Source organism: Phyllobates terribilis, unplaced genomic scaffold, assembly GCF_046119375.1.
Source record: "Phyllobates terribilis strain yellow unplaced genomic scaffold, ASM4611937v1 Scaffold_249__1_contigs__length_2872098, whole genome shotgun sequence".
NCBI lineage: Eukaryota > Metazoa > Chordata > Amphibia > Anura > Dendrobatidae > Phyllobates > Phyllobates terribilis.
Window position 1 is genome coordinate 26,519 of NW_027363009.1, and position 16,876 is coordinate 43,394.

The 16,876-nt window shown below is 45.3% G+C and overlaps 13 non-coding genes across 13 annotated transcripts; all 13 read right to left on the minus strand.

The window, feature by feature from the left end:
* Positions 1-276: 276 nt before the first annotated feature.
* Positions 277-467, minus strand: LOC141218717 (U2 spliceosomal RNA). Its single transcript, XR_012287409.1, has one exon. It is a non-coding gene; the product is annotated as a U2 spliceosomal RNA (small nuclear RNA).
* A 1,118-nt stretch (positions 468-1,585) lies between these two features.
* On the minus strand, positions 1,586-1,776 carry LOC141218729 (U2 spliceosomal RNA). The gene has a single exon (XR_012287420.1). It is a non-coding gene; the product is annotated as a U2 spliceosomal RNA (small nuclear RNA).
* Positions 1,777-2,898: 1,122 nt separating this feature from the next.
* LOC141218741 (U2 spliceosomal RNA) lies at positions 2,899-3,089 on the minus strand. Its single transcript, XR_012287432.1, has one exon. It is a non-coding gene; the product is annotated as a U2 spliceosomal RNA (small nuclear RNA).
* A 1,121-nt stretch (positions 3,090-4,210) lies between these two features.
* LOC141218752 (U2 spliceosomal RNA) lies at positions 4,211-4,401 on the minus strand. Its single transcript, XR_012287443.1, has one exon. It is a non-coding gene; the product is annotated as a U2 spliceosomal RNA (small nuclear RNA).
* A 1,126-nt stretch (positions 4,402-5,527) lies between these two features.
* LOC141218153 (U2 spliceosomal RNA) lies at positions 5,528-5,718 on the minus strand. The gene has a single exon (XR_012286912.1). It is a non-coding gene; the product is annotated as a U2 spliceosomal RNA (small nuclear RNA).
* Positions 5,719-6,842: 1,124 nt separating this feature from the next.
* Positions 6,843-7,033, minus strand: LOC141218764 (U2 spliceosomal RNA). The gene has a single exon (XR_012287454.1). It is a non-coding gene; the product is annotated as a U2 spliceosomal RNA (small nuclear RNA).
* A 1,126-nt stretch (positions 7,034-8,159) lies between these two features.
* Positions 8,160-8,350, minus strand: LOC141218283 (U2 spliceosomal RNA). The gene has a single exon (XR_012287036.1). It is a non-coding gene; the product is annotated as a U2 spliceosomal RNA (small nuclear RNA).
* Positions 8,351-9,474: 1,124 nt separating this feature from the next.
* Positions 9,475-9,665, minus strand: LOC141218775 (U2 spliceosomal RNA). Its single transcript, XR_012287465.1, has one exon. It is a non-coding gene; the product is annotated as a U2 spliceosomal RNA (small nuclear RNA).
* Positions 9,666-10,785: 1,120 nt separating this feature from the next.
* LOC141218787 (U2 spliceosomal RNA) lies at positions 10,786-10,976 on the minus strand. The gene has a single exon (XR_012287476.1). It is a non-coding gene; the product is annotated as a U2 spliceosomal RNA (small nuclear RNA).
* A 1,122-nt stretch (positions 10,977-12,098) lies between these two features.
* On the minus strand, positions 12,099-12,289 carry LOC141218798 (U2 spliceosomal RNA). Its single transcript, XR_012287487.1, has one exon. It is a non-coding gene; the product is annotated as a U2 spliceosomal RNA (small nuclear RNA).
* A 1,121-nt stretch (positions 12,290-13,410) lies between these two features.
* Positions 13,411-13,601, minus strand: LOC141218810 (U2 spliceosomal RNA). Its single transcript, XR_012287499.1, has one exon. It is a non-coding gene; the product is annotated as a U2 spliceosomal RNA (small nuclear RNA).
* Positions 13,602-14,726: 1,125 nt separating this feature from the next.
* LOC141218822 (U2 spliceosomal RNA) lies at positions 14,727-14,917 on the minus strand. The gene has a single exon (XR_012287510.1). It is a non-coding gene; the product is annotated as a U2 spliceosomal RNA (small nuclear RNA).
* Positions 14,918-16,039: 1,122 nt separating this feature from the next.
* On the minus strand, positions 16,040-16,230 carry LOC141218834 (U2 spliceosomal RNA). Its single transcript, XR_012287522.1, has one exon. It is a non-coding gene; the product is annotated as a U2 spliceosomal RNA (small nuclear RNA).
* Between the last annotated feature and the right edge of the window lie 646 nt (positions 16,231-16,876).

The following is a 16,876-nucleotide window of genomic DNA, read 5'->3' on the forward strand; positions in this document are numbered from 1 at the left end:
GCTTGCCTAATATGTCTGTTTATCCAAAAGGAAGTATAGAGGGAGAGCTAGATAGATAGCATTGCATTACATTACATTACATGGCAATGCAATGCACAGTTGCTGAAGTTGAACCAAAATGAGCTTGTCATCTGGCTTCTGCAACTTTTAACATGAAAAATCCAATGAGGAGAAGAAAAGCAAAGCCAAAGAGTCCATCCCAAAATCCGACAAACAAGCAAAATGAACAAAAAGCATTGAATTCAATTCTTTCTGATTTTAGAAACTGCATTAAAGAAGGGGTGCACCGGTCCTGGAGATACTGCAATACCAGGTCAATGCGTGGAGTGGACAGAGCAAGCTCTTTTTCCATCTCCCTGTTCTAAAAATCCATTTAATATATGGTCCCCAGATAGGGGACGTATCAGATATTAAACTGATAAGAACAGATACTACACTTGATCTTAGCCAAAAGGCCGAGAAGCGATAACCAGAATTGGTTTCTGACTACGGTGCCACCCAAGGATTCTGAAAAGTCCATTTGTGGAGATGGCCACCTGGACTCCCGTTAAGAAGACATGCTGTCAACCTCTAGATCCCTCACATGCCTGCACTTTTCGGCTTGCTGCTGCTGCAATCCACGCGTTTTAGATCTGCATAACTCCACCTCTTTTAGCACAGTACCCTCAACCCCCGGCTGTTCCCACCCGCCTCAACACCGTTGGAAGGGAGGAGAACCAATTAAGGCGGGGGGGGTGGAACGAGCAGCTGTCTACCCTTAGCAGGAGGGTTGCTGATTAATTACCTCTCCTGCTGCTGCTGCTGCTGGCTGTCCAGCAGCAGACTGAAGGTGGCTGCTGCTGTGCGCAGGTATATAAAGGCTCAGAGCCTATTATGACACGCGCAGCCAGCGTTCCATTGCCACATTCCGTCTACTGCAGGCGGGATACCTGGATGGCTGAATGTCACTGAGAAGCTCACAGAGACCGCCATAAGCAACAGTTTAAAAGAATGCCACAGACTAATCAACCAAACTTTTTGGGTTGGTTTCTCTTTTATAGTCTGCAGGCATTAAATGAAAGAAGTCAGTGTTCCAGCAGAGGGAGACAACGTTTCAGAAAAGGCATTGTAGCAAACCAAAAAAGAAATTTTAAGCGCAGCAGAGTAACCAGCTCACATACCTGTTAGCTCAGGTGAGTTTAAAAGGCTGCTGTTGATAACAAGGGCATTTGCTAAATAGATGGTGTGTGTGCAACAATATACTGAAAGGTCAATTATATTGTGCAGCTTATCTCACCACCTGTAGTTATTTAGGTGAAAGCTCCAAAATGCTTGCCTAATATGTCTGTTTATCCAAAAGGAAGTATAGAGGGAGAGCTAGATAGATAGCATTGCATTACATTACATTACATGGCAATGCAATGCACAGTTGCTGAAGTTGAACCAAAATGAGCTTGTCATCTGGCTTCTGCAACTTTTAACATGAAAAATCCAATGAGGAGAAGAAAAGCAAAGCCAAAGAGTCCATCCCAAAATCCGACAAACAAGCAAAATGAACAAAAAGCATTGAATTCAATTCTTTCTGATTTTAGAAACTGCATTAAAGAAGGGGTGCACCGGTCCTGGAGATACTGCAATACCAGGTCAATGCGTGGAGTGGACAGAGCAAGCTCTTTTTCCATCTCCCTGTTCTAAAAATCCATTTAATATATGGTCCCCAGATAGGGGACGTATCAGATATTAAACTGATAAGAACAGATACTACACTTGATCTTAGCCAAAAGGCCGAGAAGCGATAACCAGAATTGGTTTCCGACTACGGTGCCACCCAAGGATTCTGAAAAGTCCATTTGTGGAGATGGCCACCTGGACTCCCGTTAAGAAGACATGCTGTCAACCTCTAGATCCCTCACATGCCTGCACTTTTCGGCTTGCTGCTGCTGCAATCCACGCGTTTTAGATCTGCATAACTCCACCTCTTTTAGCACAGTACCCTCAACCCCCGGCTGTTCCCACCCGCCTCAACACCGTTGGAAGGGAGGAGAACCAATTAAGGCGGGGGGGGGGGGTGGAACGAGCAGCTGTCTACCCTTAGCAGGAGGGTTGCTGATTAATTACCTCTCCTGCTGCTGCTGCTGCTGGCTGTCCAGCAGCAGACTGAAGGTGGCTGCTGCTGTGCGCAGGTATATAAAGGCTCAGAGCCTATTATGACACGCGCAGCCAGCGTTCCATTGCCACATTCCGTCTACTGCAGGCGGGATACCTGGATGGCTGAATGTCACTGAGAAGCTCACAGAGACCGCCATAAGCAACAGTTTAAAAGAATGCCACAGACTAATCAACCAAACTTTTTGGGTTGGTTTCTCTTTTATAGTCTGCAGGCATTAAATGAAAGAAGTCAGTGTTCCAGCAGAGGGAGACAACGTTTCAGAAAAGGCATTGTAGCAAACCAAAAAAGAAATTTTAAGCGCAGCAGAGTAACCAGCTCACATACCTGTTAGCTCAGGTGAGTTTAAAAGGCTGCTGTTGATAACAAGGGCATTTGCTAAATAGATGGTGTGTGTGCAACAATATACTGAAAGGTCAATTATATTGTGCAGCTTATCTCACCACCTGTAGTTATTTAGGTGAAAGCTCCAAAATGCTTGCCTAATATGTCTGTTTATCCAAAAGGAAGTATAGAGGGAGAGCTAGATAGATAGCATTGCATTACATTACATTACATGGCAATGCAATGCACAGTTGCTGAAGTTGAACCAAAATGAGCTTGTCATCTGGCTTCTGCAACTTTTAACATGAAAAATCCAATGAGGAGAAGAAAAGCAAAGCCAAAGAGTCCATCCCAAAATCCGACAAACAAGCAAAATGAACAAAAAGCATTGAATTCAATTCTTTCTGATTTTAGAAACTGCATTAAAGAAGGGGTGCACCGGTCCTGGAGATACTGCAATACCAGGTCAATGCGTGGAGTGGACAGAGCAAGCTCTTTTTCCATCTCCCTGTTCTAAAAATCCATTTAATATATGGTCCCCAGATAGGGGACGTATCAGATATTAAACTGATAAGAACAGATACTACACTTGATCTTAGCCAAAAGGCCGAGAAGCGATAACCAGAATTGGTTTCCGACTACGGTGCCACCCAAGGATTCTGAAAAGTCCATTTGTGGAGATGGCCACCTGGACTCCCGTTAAGAAGACATGCTGTCAACCTCTAGATCCCTCACATGCCTGCACTTTTCGGCTTGCTGCTGCTGCAATCCACGCGTTTTAGATCTGCATAACTCCACCTCTTTTAGCACAGTACCCTCAACCCCCGGCTGTTCCCACCCGCCTCAACACCGTTGGAAGGGAGGAGAACCAATTAAGGCGGGGGGGGGGGTGGAACGAGCAGCTGTCTACCCTTAGCAGGAGGGTTGCTGATTAATTACCTCTCCTGCTGCTGCTGCTGCTGGCTGTCCAGCAGCAGACTGAAGGTGGCTGCTGCTGTGCGCAGGTATATAAAGGCTCAGAGCCTATTATGACACGCGCAGCCAGCGTTCCATTGCCACATTCCGTCTACTGCAGGCGGGATACCTGGATGGCTGAATGTCACTGAGAAGCTCACAGAGACCGCCATAAGCAACAGTTTAAAAGAATGCCACAGACTAATCAACCAAACTTTTTGGGTTGGTTTCTCTTTTATAGTCTGCAGGCATTAAATGAAAGAAGTCAGTGTTCCAGCAGAGGGAGACAACGTTTCAGAAAAGGCATTGTAGCAAACCAAAAAAGAAATTTTAAGCGCAGCAGAGTAACCAGCTCACATACCTGTTAGCTCAGGTGAGTTTAAAAGGCTGCTGTTGATAACAAGGGCATTTGCTAAATAGATGGTGTGTGTGCAACAATATACTGAAAGGTCAATTATATTGTGCAGCTTATCTCACCACCTGTAGTTATTTAGGTGAAAGCTCCAAAATGCTTGCCTAATATGTCTGTTTATCCAAAAGGAAGTATAGAGGGAGAGCTAGATAGATAGCATTGCATTACATTACATTACATGGCAATGCAATGCACAGTTGCTGAAGTTGAACCAAAATGAGCTTGTCATCTGGCTTCTGCAACTTTTAACATGAAAAATCCAATGAGGAGAAGAAAAGCAAAGCCAAAGAGTCCATCCCAAAATCCGACAAACAAGCAAAATGAACAAAAAGCATTGAATTCAATTCTTTCGGATTTTAGAAACTGCATTAAAGAAGGGGTGCACCGGTCCTGGAGATACTGCAATACCAGGTCAATGCGTGGAGTGGACAGAGCAAGCTCTTTTTCCATCTCCCTGTTCTAAAAATCCATTTAATATATGGTCCCCAGATAGGGGACGTATCAGATATTAAACTGATAAGAACAGATACTACACTTGATCTTAGCCAAAAGGCCGAGAAGCGATAACCAGAATTGGTTTCCGACTACGGTGCCACCCAAGGATTCTGAAAAGTCCATTTGTGGAGATGGCCACCTGGACTCCCGTTAAGAAGACATGCTGTCAACCTCTAGATCCCTCACATGCCTGCACTTTTCGGCATGCTGCTGCTGCAATCCACGCGTTTTAGATCTGCATAACTCCACCTCTTTTAGCACAGTACCCTCAACCCCCGGCTGTTCCCACCCGCCTCAACACCGTTGGAAGGGAGGAGAACCAATTAAGGCGGGGGGGGGGGGGGGGTGGAACGAGCAGCTGTCTACCCTTAGCAGGAGGGTTGCTGATTAATTACCTCTCCTGCTGCTGCTGCTGCTGGCTGTCCAGCAGCAGACTGAAGGTGGCTGCTGCTGTGCGCAGGTATATAAAGGCTCAGAGCCTATTATGACACGCGCAGCCAGCTTTCCATTGCCACATTCCGTCTACTGCAGGCGGGATACCTGGATGGCTGAATGTCACTGAGAAGCTCACAGAGACCGCCATAAGCAACAGTTTAAAAGAATGCCACAGACTAATCAACCAAACTTTTTGGGTTGGTTTCTCTTTTATAGTCTGCAGGCATTAAATGAAAGAAGTCAGTGTTCCAGCAGAGGGAGACAACGTTTCAGAAAAGGCATTGTAGCAAACCAAAAAAGAAATTTTAAGCGCAGCAGAGTAACCAGCTCACATACCTGTTAGCTCAGGTGAGTTTAAAAGGCTGCTGTTGATAACAAGGGCATTTGCTAAATAGATGGTGTGTGTGCAACAATATACTGAAAGGTCAATTATATTGTGCAGCTTATCTCACCACCTGTAGTTATTTAGGTGAAAGCTCCAAAATGCTTGCCTAATATGTCTGTTTATCCAAAAGGAAGTATAGAGGGAGAGCTAGATAGATAGCATTGCATTACATTACATTACATGGCAATGCAATGCACAGTTGCTGAAGTTGAACCAAAATGAGCTTGTCATCTGGCTTCTGCAACTTTTAACATGAAAAATCCAATGAGGAGAAGAAAAGCAAAGCCAAAGAGTCCATCCCAAAATCCGACAAACAAGCAAAATGAACAAAAAGCATTGAATTCAATTCTTTCTGATTTTAGAAACTGCATTAAAGAAGGGGTGCACCGGTCCTGGAGATACTGCAATACCAGGTCAATGCGTGGAGTGGACAAAGCAAGCTCTTTTTCCATCTCCCTGTTCTAAAAATCCATTTAATATATGGTCCCCAGATAGGGGACGTATCAGATATTAAACTGATAAGAACAGATACTACACTTGATCTTAGCCAAAAGGCCGAGAAGCGATAACCAGAATTGGTTTCCGACTACGGTGCCACCCAAGGATTCTGAAAAGTCCATTTGTGGAGATGGCCACCTGGACTCCCGTTAAGAAGACATGCTGTCAACCTCTAGATCCCTCACATGCCTGCACTTTTCGGCATGCTGCTGCTGCAATCCACGCGTTTTAGATCTGCATAACTCCACCTCTTTTAGCACAGTACCCTCAACCCCCGGCTGTTCCCACCCGCCTCAACACCGTTGGAAGGGAGGAGAACCAATTAAGGCGGGGGGGGGGGGGGTGGAACGAGCAGCTGTCTACCCTTAGCAGGAGGGTTGCTGATTAATTACCTCTCCTGCTGCTGCTGCTGCTGGCTGTCCAGCAGCAGACTGAAGGTGGCTGCTGCTGTGCGCAGGTATATAAAGGCTCAGAGCCTATTATGACACGCGCAGCCAGCTTTCCATTGCCACATTCCGTCTACTGCAGGCGGGATACCTGGATGGCTGAATGTCACTGAGAAGCTCACAGAGACCGCCATAAGCAACAGTTTAAAAGAATGCCACAGACTAATCAACCAAACTTTTTGGGTTGGTTTCTCTTTTATAGTCTGCAGGCATTAAATGAAAGAAGTCAGTGTTCCAGCAGAGGGAGACAACGTTTCAGAAAAGGCATTGTAGCAAACCAAAAAAGAAATTTTAAGCGCAGCAGAGTAACCAGCTCACATACCTGTTAGCTCAGGTGAGTTTAAAAGGCTGCTGTTGATAACAAGGGCATTTGCTAAATAGATGGTGTGTGTGCAACAATATACTGAAAGGTCAATTATATTGTGCAGCTTATCTCACCACCTGTAGTTATTTAGGTGAAAGCTCCAAAATGCTTGCCTAATATGTCTGTTTATCCAAAAGGAAGTATAGAGGGAGAGCTAGATAGATAGCATTGCATTACATTACATTACATGGCAATGCAATGCACAGTTGCTGAAGTTGAACCAAAATGAGCTTGTCATCTGGCTTCTGCAACTTTTAACATGAAAAATCCAATGAGGAGAAGAAAAGCAAAGCCAAAGAGTCCATCCCAAAATCCGACAAACAAGCAAAATGAACAAAAAGCATTGAATTCAATTCTTTCTGATTTTAGAAACTGCATTAAAGAAGGGGTGCACCGGTCCTGGAGATACTGCAATACCAGGTCAATGCGTGGAGTGGACAGAGCAAGCTCTTTTTCCATCTCCCTGTTCTAAAAATCCATTTAATATATGGTCCCCAGATAGGGGACGTATCAGATATTAAACTGATAAGAACAGATACTACACTTGATCTTAGCCAAAAGGCCGAGAAGCGATAACCAGAATTGGTTTCCGACTACGGTGCCACCCAAGGATTCTGAAAAGTCCATTTGTGGAGATGGCCACCTGGACTCCCGTTAAGAAGACATGCTGTCAACCTCTAGATCCCTCACATGCCTGCACTTTTCGACTTGCTGCTGCTGCAATCCACGCGTTTTAGATCTGCATAACTCCACCTCTTTTAGCACAGTACCCTCAACCCCCGGCTGTTCCCACCCGCCTCAACACCGTTGGAAGGGAGGAGAACCAATTAAGGCGGGGGGGGGGGGGTGGAACGAGCAGCTGTCTACCCTTAGCAGGAGGGTTGCTGATTAATTACCTCTCCTGCTGCTGCTGCTGCTGCTGGCTGTCCAGCAGCAGACTGAAGGTGGCTGCTGCTGTGCGCAGGTATATAAAGGCTCAGAGCCTATTATGACACGCGCAGCCAGCGTTCCATTGCCACATTCCGTCTACTGCAGGCGGGATACCTGGATGGCTGAATGTCACTGAGAAGCTCACAGAGACCGCCATAAGCAACAGTTTAAAAGAATGCCACAGACTAATCAACCAAACTTTTTGGGTTGGTTTCTCTTTTATAGTCTGCAGGCATTAAATGAAAGAAGTCAGTGTTCCAGCAGAGGGAGACAACGTTTCAGAAAAGGCATTGTAGCAAACCAAAAAAGAAATTTTAAGCGCAGCAGAGTAACCAGCTCACATACCTGTTAGCTCAGGTGAGTTTAAAAGGCTGCTGTTGATAACAAGGGCATTTGCTAAATAGATGGTGTGTGTGCAACAATATACTGAAAGGTCAATTATATTGTGCAGCTTATCTCACCACCTGTAGTTATTTAGGTGAAAGCTCCAAAATGCTTGCCTAATATGTCTGTTTATCCAAAAGGAAGTATAGAGGGAGAGCTAGATAGATAGCATTGCATTACATTACATTACATGGCAATGCAATGCACAGTTGCTGAAGTTGAACCAAAATGAGCTTGTCATCTGGCTTCTGCAACTTTTAACATGAAAAATCCAATGAGGAGAAGAAAAGCAAAGCCAAAGAGTCCATCCCAAAATCCGACAAACAAGCAAAATGAACAAAAAGCATTGAATTCAATTCTTTCGGATTTTAGAAACTGCATTAAAGAAGGGGTGCACCGGTCCTGGAGATACTGCAATACCAGGTCAATGCGTGGAGTGGACAAAGCAAGCTCTTTTTCCATCTCCCTGTTCTAAAAATCCATTTAATATATGGTCCCCAGATAGGGGACGTATCAGATATTAAACTGATAAGAATAGATACTACACTTGATCTTAGCCAAAAGGCCGAGAAGCGATAACCAGAATTGGTTTCCGACTACGGTGCCACCCAAGGATTCTGAAAAGTCCATTTGTGGAGATGGCCACCTGGACTCCCGTTAAGAAGACATGCTGTCAACCTCTAGATCCCTCACATGCCTGCACTTTTCGGCATGCTGCTGCTGCAATCCACGCGTTTTAGATCTGCATAACTCCACCTCTTTTAGCACAGTACCCTCAACCCCCGGCTGTTCCCACCCGCCTCAACACCGTTGGAAGGGAGGAGAACCAATTAAGGCGGGGGGGGGGGGGGTGGAACGAGCAGCTGTCTACCCTTAGCAGGAGGGTTGCTGATTAATTACCTCTCCTGCTGCTGCTGCTGCTGGCTGTCCAGCAGCAGACTGAAGGTGGCTGCTGCTGTGCGCAGGTATATAAAGGCTCAGAGCCTATTATGACACGCGCAGCCAGCGTTCCATTGCCACATTCCGTCTACTGCAGGCGGGATACCTGGATGGCTGAATGTCACTGAGAAGCTCACAGAGACCGCCATAAGCAACAGTTTAAAAGAATGCCACAGACTAATCAACCAAACTTTTTGGGTTGGTTTCTCTTTTATAGTCTGCAGGCATTAAATGAAAGAAGTCAGTGTTCCAGCAGAGGGAGACAACGTTTCAGAAAAGGCATTGTAGCAAACCAAAAAAGAAATTTTAAGCGCAGCAGAGTAACCAGCTCACATACCTGTTAGCTCAGGTGAGTTTAAAAGGCTGCTGTTGATAACAAGGGCATTTGCTAAATAGATGGTGTGTGTGCAACAATATACTGAAAGGTCAATTATATTGTGCAGCTTATCTCACCACCTGTAGTTATTTAGGTGAAAGCTCCAAAATGCTTGCCTAATATGTCTGTTTATCCAAAAGGAAGTATAGAGGGAGAGCTAGATAGATAGCATTGCATTACATTACATTACATGGCAATGCAATGCACAGTTGCTGAAGTTGAACCAAAATGAGCTTGTCATCTGGCTTCTGCAACTTTTAACATGAAAAATCCAATGAGGAGAAGAAAAGCAAAGCCAAAGAGTCCATCCCAAAATCCGACAAACAAGCAAAATGAACAAAAAGCATTGAATTCAATTCTTTCTGATTTTAGAAACTGCATTAAAGAAGGGGTGCACCGGTCCTGGAGATACTGCAATACCAGGTCAATGCGTGGAGTGGACAGAGCAAGCTCTTTTTCCATCTCCCTGTTCTAAAAATCCATTTAATATATGGTCCCCAGATAGGGGACGTATCAGATATTAAACTGATAAGAACAGATACTACACTTGATCTTAGCCAAAAGGCCGAGAAGCGATAACCAGAATTGGTTTCCGACTACGGTGCCACCCAAGGATTCTGAAAAGTCCATTTGTGGAGATGGCCACCTGGACTCCCGTTAAGAAGACATGCTGTCAACCTCTAGATCCCTCAGATGCCTGCACTTTTCGGCTTGCTGCTGCTGCAATCCACGCGTTTTAGATCTGCATAACTCCACCTCTTTTAGCACAGTACCCTCAACCCCCGGCTGTTCCCACCCGCCTCAACACCGTTGGAAGGGAGGAGAACCAATTAAGGCGGGGGGGGGCGGGTGGAACGAGCAGCTGTCTACCCTTAGCAGGAGGGTTGCTGATTAATTACCTCTCCTGCTGCTGCTGCTGGCTGTCCAGCAGCAGACTGAAGGTGGCTGCTGCTGTGCGCAGGTATATAAAGGCTCAGAGCCTATTATGACACGCGCAGCCAGCGTTCCATTGCCACATTCCGTCTACTGCAGGCGGGATACCTGGATGGCTGAATGTCACTGAGAAGCTCACAGAGACCGCCATAAGCAACAGTTTAAAAGAATGCCACAGACTAATCAACCAAACTTTTTGGGTTGGTTTCTCTTTTATAGTCTGCAGGCATTAAATGAAAGAAGTCAGTGTTCCAGCAGAGGGAGACAACGTTTCAGAAAAGGCATTGTAGCAAACCAAAAAAGAAATTTTAAGCGCAGCAGAGTAACCAGCTCACATACCTGTTAGCTCAGGTGAGTTTAAAAGGCTGCTGTTGATAACAAGGGCATTTGCTAAATAGATGATGTGTGTGCAACAATATACTGAAAGGTCAATTATATTGTGCAGCTTATCTCACCACCTGTAGTTATTTAGGTGAAAGCTCCAAAATGCTTGCCTAATATGTCTGTTTATCCAAAAGGAAGTATAGAGGGAGAGCTAGATAGATAGCATTGCATTACATTACATTACATGGCAATGCAATGCACAGTTGCTGAAGTTGAACCAAAATGAGCTTGTCATCTGGCTTCTGCAACTTTTAACATGAAAAATCCAATGAGGAGAAGAAAAGCAAAGCCAAAGAGTCCATCCCAAAATCCGACAAACAAGCAAAATGAACAAAAAGCATTGAATTCAATTCTTTCTGATTTTAGAAACTGCATTAAAGAAGGGGTGCACCGGTCCTGGAGATACTGCAATACCAGGTCAATGCGTGGAGTGGACAGAGCAAGCTCTTTTTCCATCTCCCTGTTCTAAAAATCCATTTAATATATGGTCCCCAGATAGGGGACGTATCAGATATTAAACTGATAAGAACAGATACTACACTTGATCTTAGCCAAAAGGCCGAGAAGCGATAACCAGAATTGGTTTCCGACTACGGTGCCACCCAAGGATTCTGAAAAGTCCATTTGTGGAGATGGCCACCTGGACTCCCGTTAAGAATACATGCTGTCAACCTCTAGATCCCTCACATGCCTGCACTTTTCGGCTTGCTGCTGCTGCAATCCACGCGTTTTAGATCTGCATAACTCCACCTCTTTTAGCACAGTACCCTCAACCCCCGGCTGTTCCCACCCGCCTCAACACCGTTGGAAGGGAGGAGAACCAATTAAGGCGGGGGGGGGGGGTGGAACGAGCAGCTGTCTACCCTTAGCAGGAGGGTTGCTGATAAATTACCTCTCCTGCTGCTGCTGCTGCTGGCTGTCCAGCAGCAGACTGAAGGTGGCTGCTGCTGTGCGCAGGTATGTAAAGGCTCAGAGCCTATTATGACACGCGCAGCCAGCGTTCCATTGCCACATTCCGTCTACTGCAGGCGGGATACCTGGATGGCTGAATGTCACTGAGAAGCTCACAGAGACCGCCATAAGCAACAGTTTAAAAGAATGCCACAGACTAATCAACCAAACTTTTTGGGTTGGTTTCTCTTTTATAGTCTGCAGGCATTAAATGAAAGAAGTCAGTGTTCCAGCAGAGGGAGACAACGTTTCAGAAAAGGCATTGTAGCAAACCAAAAAAGAAATTTTAAGCGCAGCAGAGTAACCAGCTCACATACCTGTTAGCTCAGGTGAGTTTAAAAGGCTGCTGTTGATAACAAGGGCATTTGCTAAATAGATGGTGTGTGTGCAACAATATACTGAAAGGTCAATTATATTGTGCAGCTTATCTCACCACCTGTAGTTATTTAGGTGAAAGCTCCAAAATGCTTGCCTAATATGTCTGTTTATCCAAAAGGAAGTATAGAGGGAGAGCTAGATAGATAGCATTGCATTACATTACATTACATGGCAATGCAATGCACAGTTGCTGAAGTTGAACCAAAATGAGCTTGTCATCTGGCTTCTGCAACTTTTAACATGAAAAATCCAATGAGGAGAAGAAAAGCAAAGCCAAAGAGTCCATCCCAAAATCCGACAAACAAGCAAAATGAACAAAAAGCATTGAATTCAATTCTTTCTGATTTTAGAAACTGCATTAAAGAAGGGGTGCACCGGTCCTGGAGATACTGCAATACCAGGTCAATGCGTGGAGTGGACAGAGCAAGCTCTTTTTCCATCTCCCTGTTCTAAAAATCCATTTAATATATGGTCCCCAGATAGGGGACGTATCAGATATTAAACTGATAAGAACAGATACTACACTTGATCTTAGCCAAAAGGCCGAGAAGCGATAACCAGAATTGGTTTCCGACTACGGTGCCACCCAAGGATTCTGAAAAGTCCATTTGTGGAGATGGCCACCTGGACTCCCGTTAAGAAGACATGCTGTCAACCTCTAGATCCCTCACATGCCTGCACTTTTCGGCTTGCTGCTGCTGCAATCCACGCGTTTTAGATCTGCATAACTCCACCTCTTTTAGCACAGTACCCTCAACCCCCGGCTGTTCCCACCCGCCTCAACACCGTTGGAAGGGAGGAGAACCAATTAAGGCGGGGGGGGGGGTGGAACGAGCAGCTGTCTACCCTTAGCAGGAGGGTTGCTGATTAATTACCTCTCCTGCTGCTGCTGCTGCTGGCTGTCCAGCAGCAGACTGAAGGTGGCTGCTGCTGTGCGCAGGTATATAAAGGCTCAGAGCCTATTATGACACGCGCAGCCAGCGTTCCATTGCCACATTCCGTCTACTGCAGGCGGGATACCTGGATGGCTGAATGTCACTGAGAAGCTCACAGAGACCGCCATAAGCAACAGTTTAAAAGAATGCCACAGACTAATCAACCAAACTTTTTGGGTTGGTTTCTCTTTTATAGTCTGCAGGCATTAAATGAAAGAAGTCAGTGTTCCAGCAGAGGGAGACAACGTTTCAGAAAAGGCATTGTAGCAAACCAAAAAAGAAATTTTAAGCGCAGCAGAGTAACCAGCTCACATACCTGTTAGCTCAGGTGAGTTTAAAAGGCTGCTGTTGATAACAAGGGCATTTGCTAAATAGATGGTGTGTGTGCAACAATATACTGAAAGGTCAATTATATTGTGCAGCTTATCTCACCACCTGTAGTTATTTAGGTGAAAGCTCCAAAATGCTTGCCTAATATGTCTGTTTATCCAAAAGGAAGTATAGAGGGAGAGCTAGATAGATAGCATTGCATTACATTACATTACATGGCAATGCAATGCACAGTTGCTGAAGTTGAACCAAAATGAGCTTGTCATCTGGCTTCTGCAACTTTTAACATGAAAAATCCAATGAGGAGAAGAAAAGCAAAGCCAAAGAGTCCATCCCAAAATCCGACAAACAAGCAAAATGAACAAAAAGCATTGAATTCAATTCTTTCTGATTTTAGAAACTGCATTAAAGAAGGGGTGCACCGGTCCTGGAGATACTGCAATACCAGGTCAATGCGTGGAGTGGACAGAGCAAGCTCTTTTTCCATCTCCCTGTTCTAAAAATCCATTTAATATATGGTCCCCAGATAGGGGACGTATCAGATATTAAACTGATAAGAACAGATACTACACTTGATCTTAGCCAAAAGGCCGAGAAGCGATAACCAGAATTGGTTTCCGACTACGGTGCCACCCAAGGATTCTGAAAAGTCCATTTGTGGAGATGGCCACCTGGACTCCCGTTAAGAAGACATGCTGTCAACCTCTAGATCCCTCACATGCCTGCACTTTTCGGCTTGCTGCTGCTGCAATCCACGCGTTTTAGATCTGCATAACTCCACCTCTTTTAGCACAGTACCCTCAACCCCCGGCTGTTCCCACCCGCCTCAACACCGTTGGAAGGGAGGAGAACCAATTAAGGCGGGGGGGGGGGGGGGTGGAACGAGCAGCTGTCTACCCTTAGCAGGAGGGTTGCTGATTAATTACCTCTCCTGCTGCTGCTGCTGCTGGCTGTCCAGCAGCAGACTGAAGGTGGCTGCTGCTGTGCGCAGGTATATAAAGGCTCAGAGCCTATTATGACACGCGCAGCCAGCGTTCCATTGCCACATTCCGTCTACTGCAGGCGGGATACCTGGATGGCTGAATGTCACTGAGAAGCTCACAGAGACCGCCATAAGCAACAGTTTAAAAGAATGCCACAGACTAATCAACCAAACTTTTTGGGTTGGTTTCTCTTTTATAGTCTGCAGGCATTAAATGAAAGAAGTCAGTGTTCCAGCAGAGGGAGACAACGTTTCAGAAAAGGCATTGTAGCAAACCAAAAAAGAAATTTTAAGCGCAGCAGAGTAACCAGCTCACATACCTGTTAGCTCAGGTGAGTTTAAAAGGCTGCTGTTGATAACAAGGGCATTTGCTAAATAGATGGTGTGTGTGCAACAATATACTGAAAGGTCAATTATATTGTGCAGCTTATCTCACCACCTGTAGTTATTTAGGTGAAAGCTCCAAAATGCTTGCCTAATATGTCTGTTTATCCAAAAGGAAGTATAGAGGGAGAGCTAGATAGATAGCATTGCATTACATTACATTACATGGCAATGCAATGCACAGTTGCTGAAGTTGAACCAAAATGAGCTTGTCATCTGGCTTCTGCAACTTTTAACATGAAAAATCCAATGAGGAGAAGAAAAGCAAAGCCAAAGAGTCCATCCCAAAATCCGACAAACAAGCAAAATGAACAAAAAGCATTGAATTCAATTCTTTCTGATTTTAGAAACTGCATTAAAGAAGGGGTGCACCGGTCCTGGAGATACTGCAATACCAGGTCAATGCGTGGAGTGGACAGAGCAAGCTCTTTTTCCATCTCCCTGTTCTAAAAATCCATTTAATATATGGTCCCCAGATAGGGGACGTATCAGATATTAAACTGATAAGAACAGATACTACACTTGATCTTAGCCAAAAGGCCGAGAAGCGATAACCAGAATTGGTTTCCGACTACGGTGCCACCCAAGGATTCTGAAAAGTCCATTTGTGGAGATGGCCACCTGGACTCCCGTTAAGAAGACATGCTGTCAACCTCTAGATCCCTCACATGCCTGCACTTTTCGGCTTGCTGCTGCTGCAATCCACGCGTTTTAGATCTGCATAACTCCACCTCTTTTAGCACAGTACCCTCAACCCCCGGCTGTTCCCACCCGCCTCAACACCGTTGGAAGGGAGGAGAACCAATTAAGGCGGGGGGGGGGGGTGGAACGAGCAGCTGTCTACCCTTAGCAGGAGGGTTGCTGATTAATTACCTCTCCTGCTGCTGCTGCTGCTGGCTGTCCAGCAGCAGACTGAAGGTGGCTGCTGCTGTGCGCAGGTATATAAAGGCTCAGAGCCTATTATGACACGCGCAGCCAGCGTTCCATTGCCACATTCCGTCTACTGCAGGCGGGATACCTGGATGGCTGAATGTCACTGAGAAGCTCACAGAGACCGCCATAAGCAACAGTTTAAAAGAATGCCACAGACTAATCAACCAAACTTTTTGGGTTGGTTTCTCTTTTATAGTCTGCAGGCATTAAATGAAAGAAGTCAGTGTTCCAGCAGAGGGAGACAACGTTTCAGAAAAGGCATTGTAGCAAACCAAAAAAGAAATTTTAAGCGCAGCAGAGTAACCAGCTCACATACCTGTTAGCTCAGGTGAGTTTAAAAGGCTGCTGTTGATAACAAGGGCATTTGCTAAATAGATGGTGTGTGTGCAACAATATACTGAAAGGTCAATTATATTGTGCAGCTTATCTCACCACCTGTTGTTATTTAGGTGAAAGCTCCAAAATGCTTGCCTAATATGTCTGTTTATCCAAAAGGAAGTATAGAGGGAGAGCTAGATAGATAGCATTGCATTACATTACATTACATGGCAATGCAATGCACAGTTGCTGAAGTTGAACCAAAATGAGCTTGTCATCTGGCTTCTGCAACTTTTAACATGAAAAATCCAATGAGGAGAAGAAAAGCAAAGCCAAAGAGTCCATCCCAAAATCCGACAAACAAGCAAAATGAACAAAAAGCATTGAATTCAATTCTTTCTGATTTTAGAAACTGCATTAAAGAAGGGGTGCACCGGTCCTGGAGATACTGCAATACCAGGTCAATGCGTGGAGTGGACAGAGCAAGCTCTTTTTCCATCTCCCTGTTCTAAAAATCCATTTAATATATGGTCCCCAGATAGGGGACGTATCAGATATTAAACTGATAAGAACAGATACTACACTTGATCTTAGCCAAAAGGCCGAGAAGCGATAACCAGAATTGCTTTCCGACTACGGTGCCACCCAAGGATTCTGAAAAGTCCATTTGTGGAGATGGCCACCTGGACTCCCGTTAAGACATGCTGTCAACCTCTAGATCCCTCACATGCCTGCACTTTTCGGCTTGCTGCTGCTGCAATCCACGCGTTTTAGATCTGCATAACTCCACCTCTTTTAGCACAGTACCCTCAACCCCCGGCTGTTCCCACCCGCCTCAACACCGTTGGAAGGGAGGAGAACCAATTAAGGCGGGGGGGGGGGGGTGGAACGAGCAGCTGTCTACCCTTAGCAGGAGGGTTGCTGATTAATTACCTCTCCTGCTGCTGCTGCTGCTGGCTGTCCAGCAGCAGACTGAAGGTGGCTGCTGCTGTGCGCAGGTATATAAAGGCTCAGAGCCTATTATGACACGCGCAGCCAGCGTTCCATTGCCACATTCCGTCTACTGCAGGCGGGATACCTGGATGGCTGAATGTCACTGAGAAGCTCACAGAGACCGCCATAAGCAACAGTTTAAAAGAATGCCACAGACTAATCAACCAAACTTTTTGGGTTGGTTTCTCTTTTATAGTCTGCAGGCATTAAATGAAAGAAGTCAGTGTTCCAGCAGAGGGAGACAACGTTTCAGAAAAGGCATTGTAG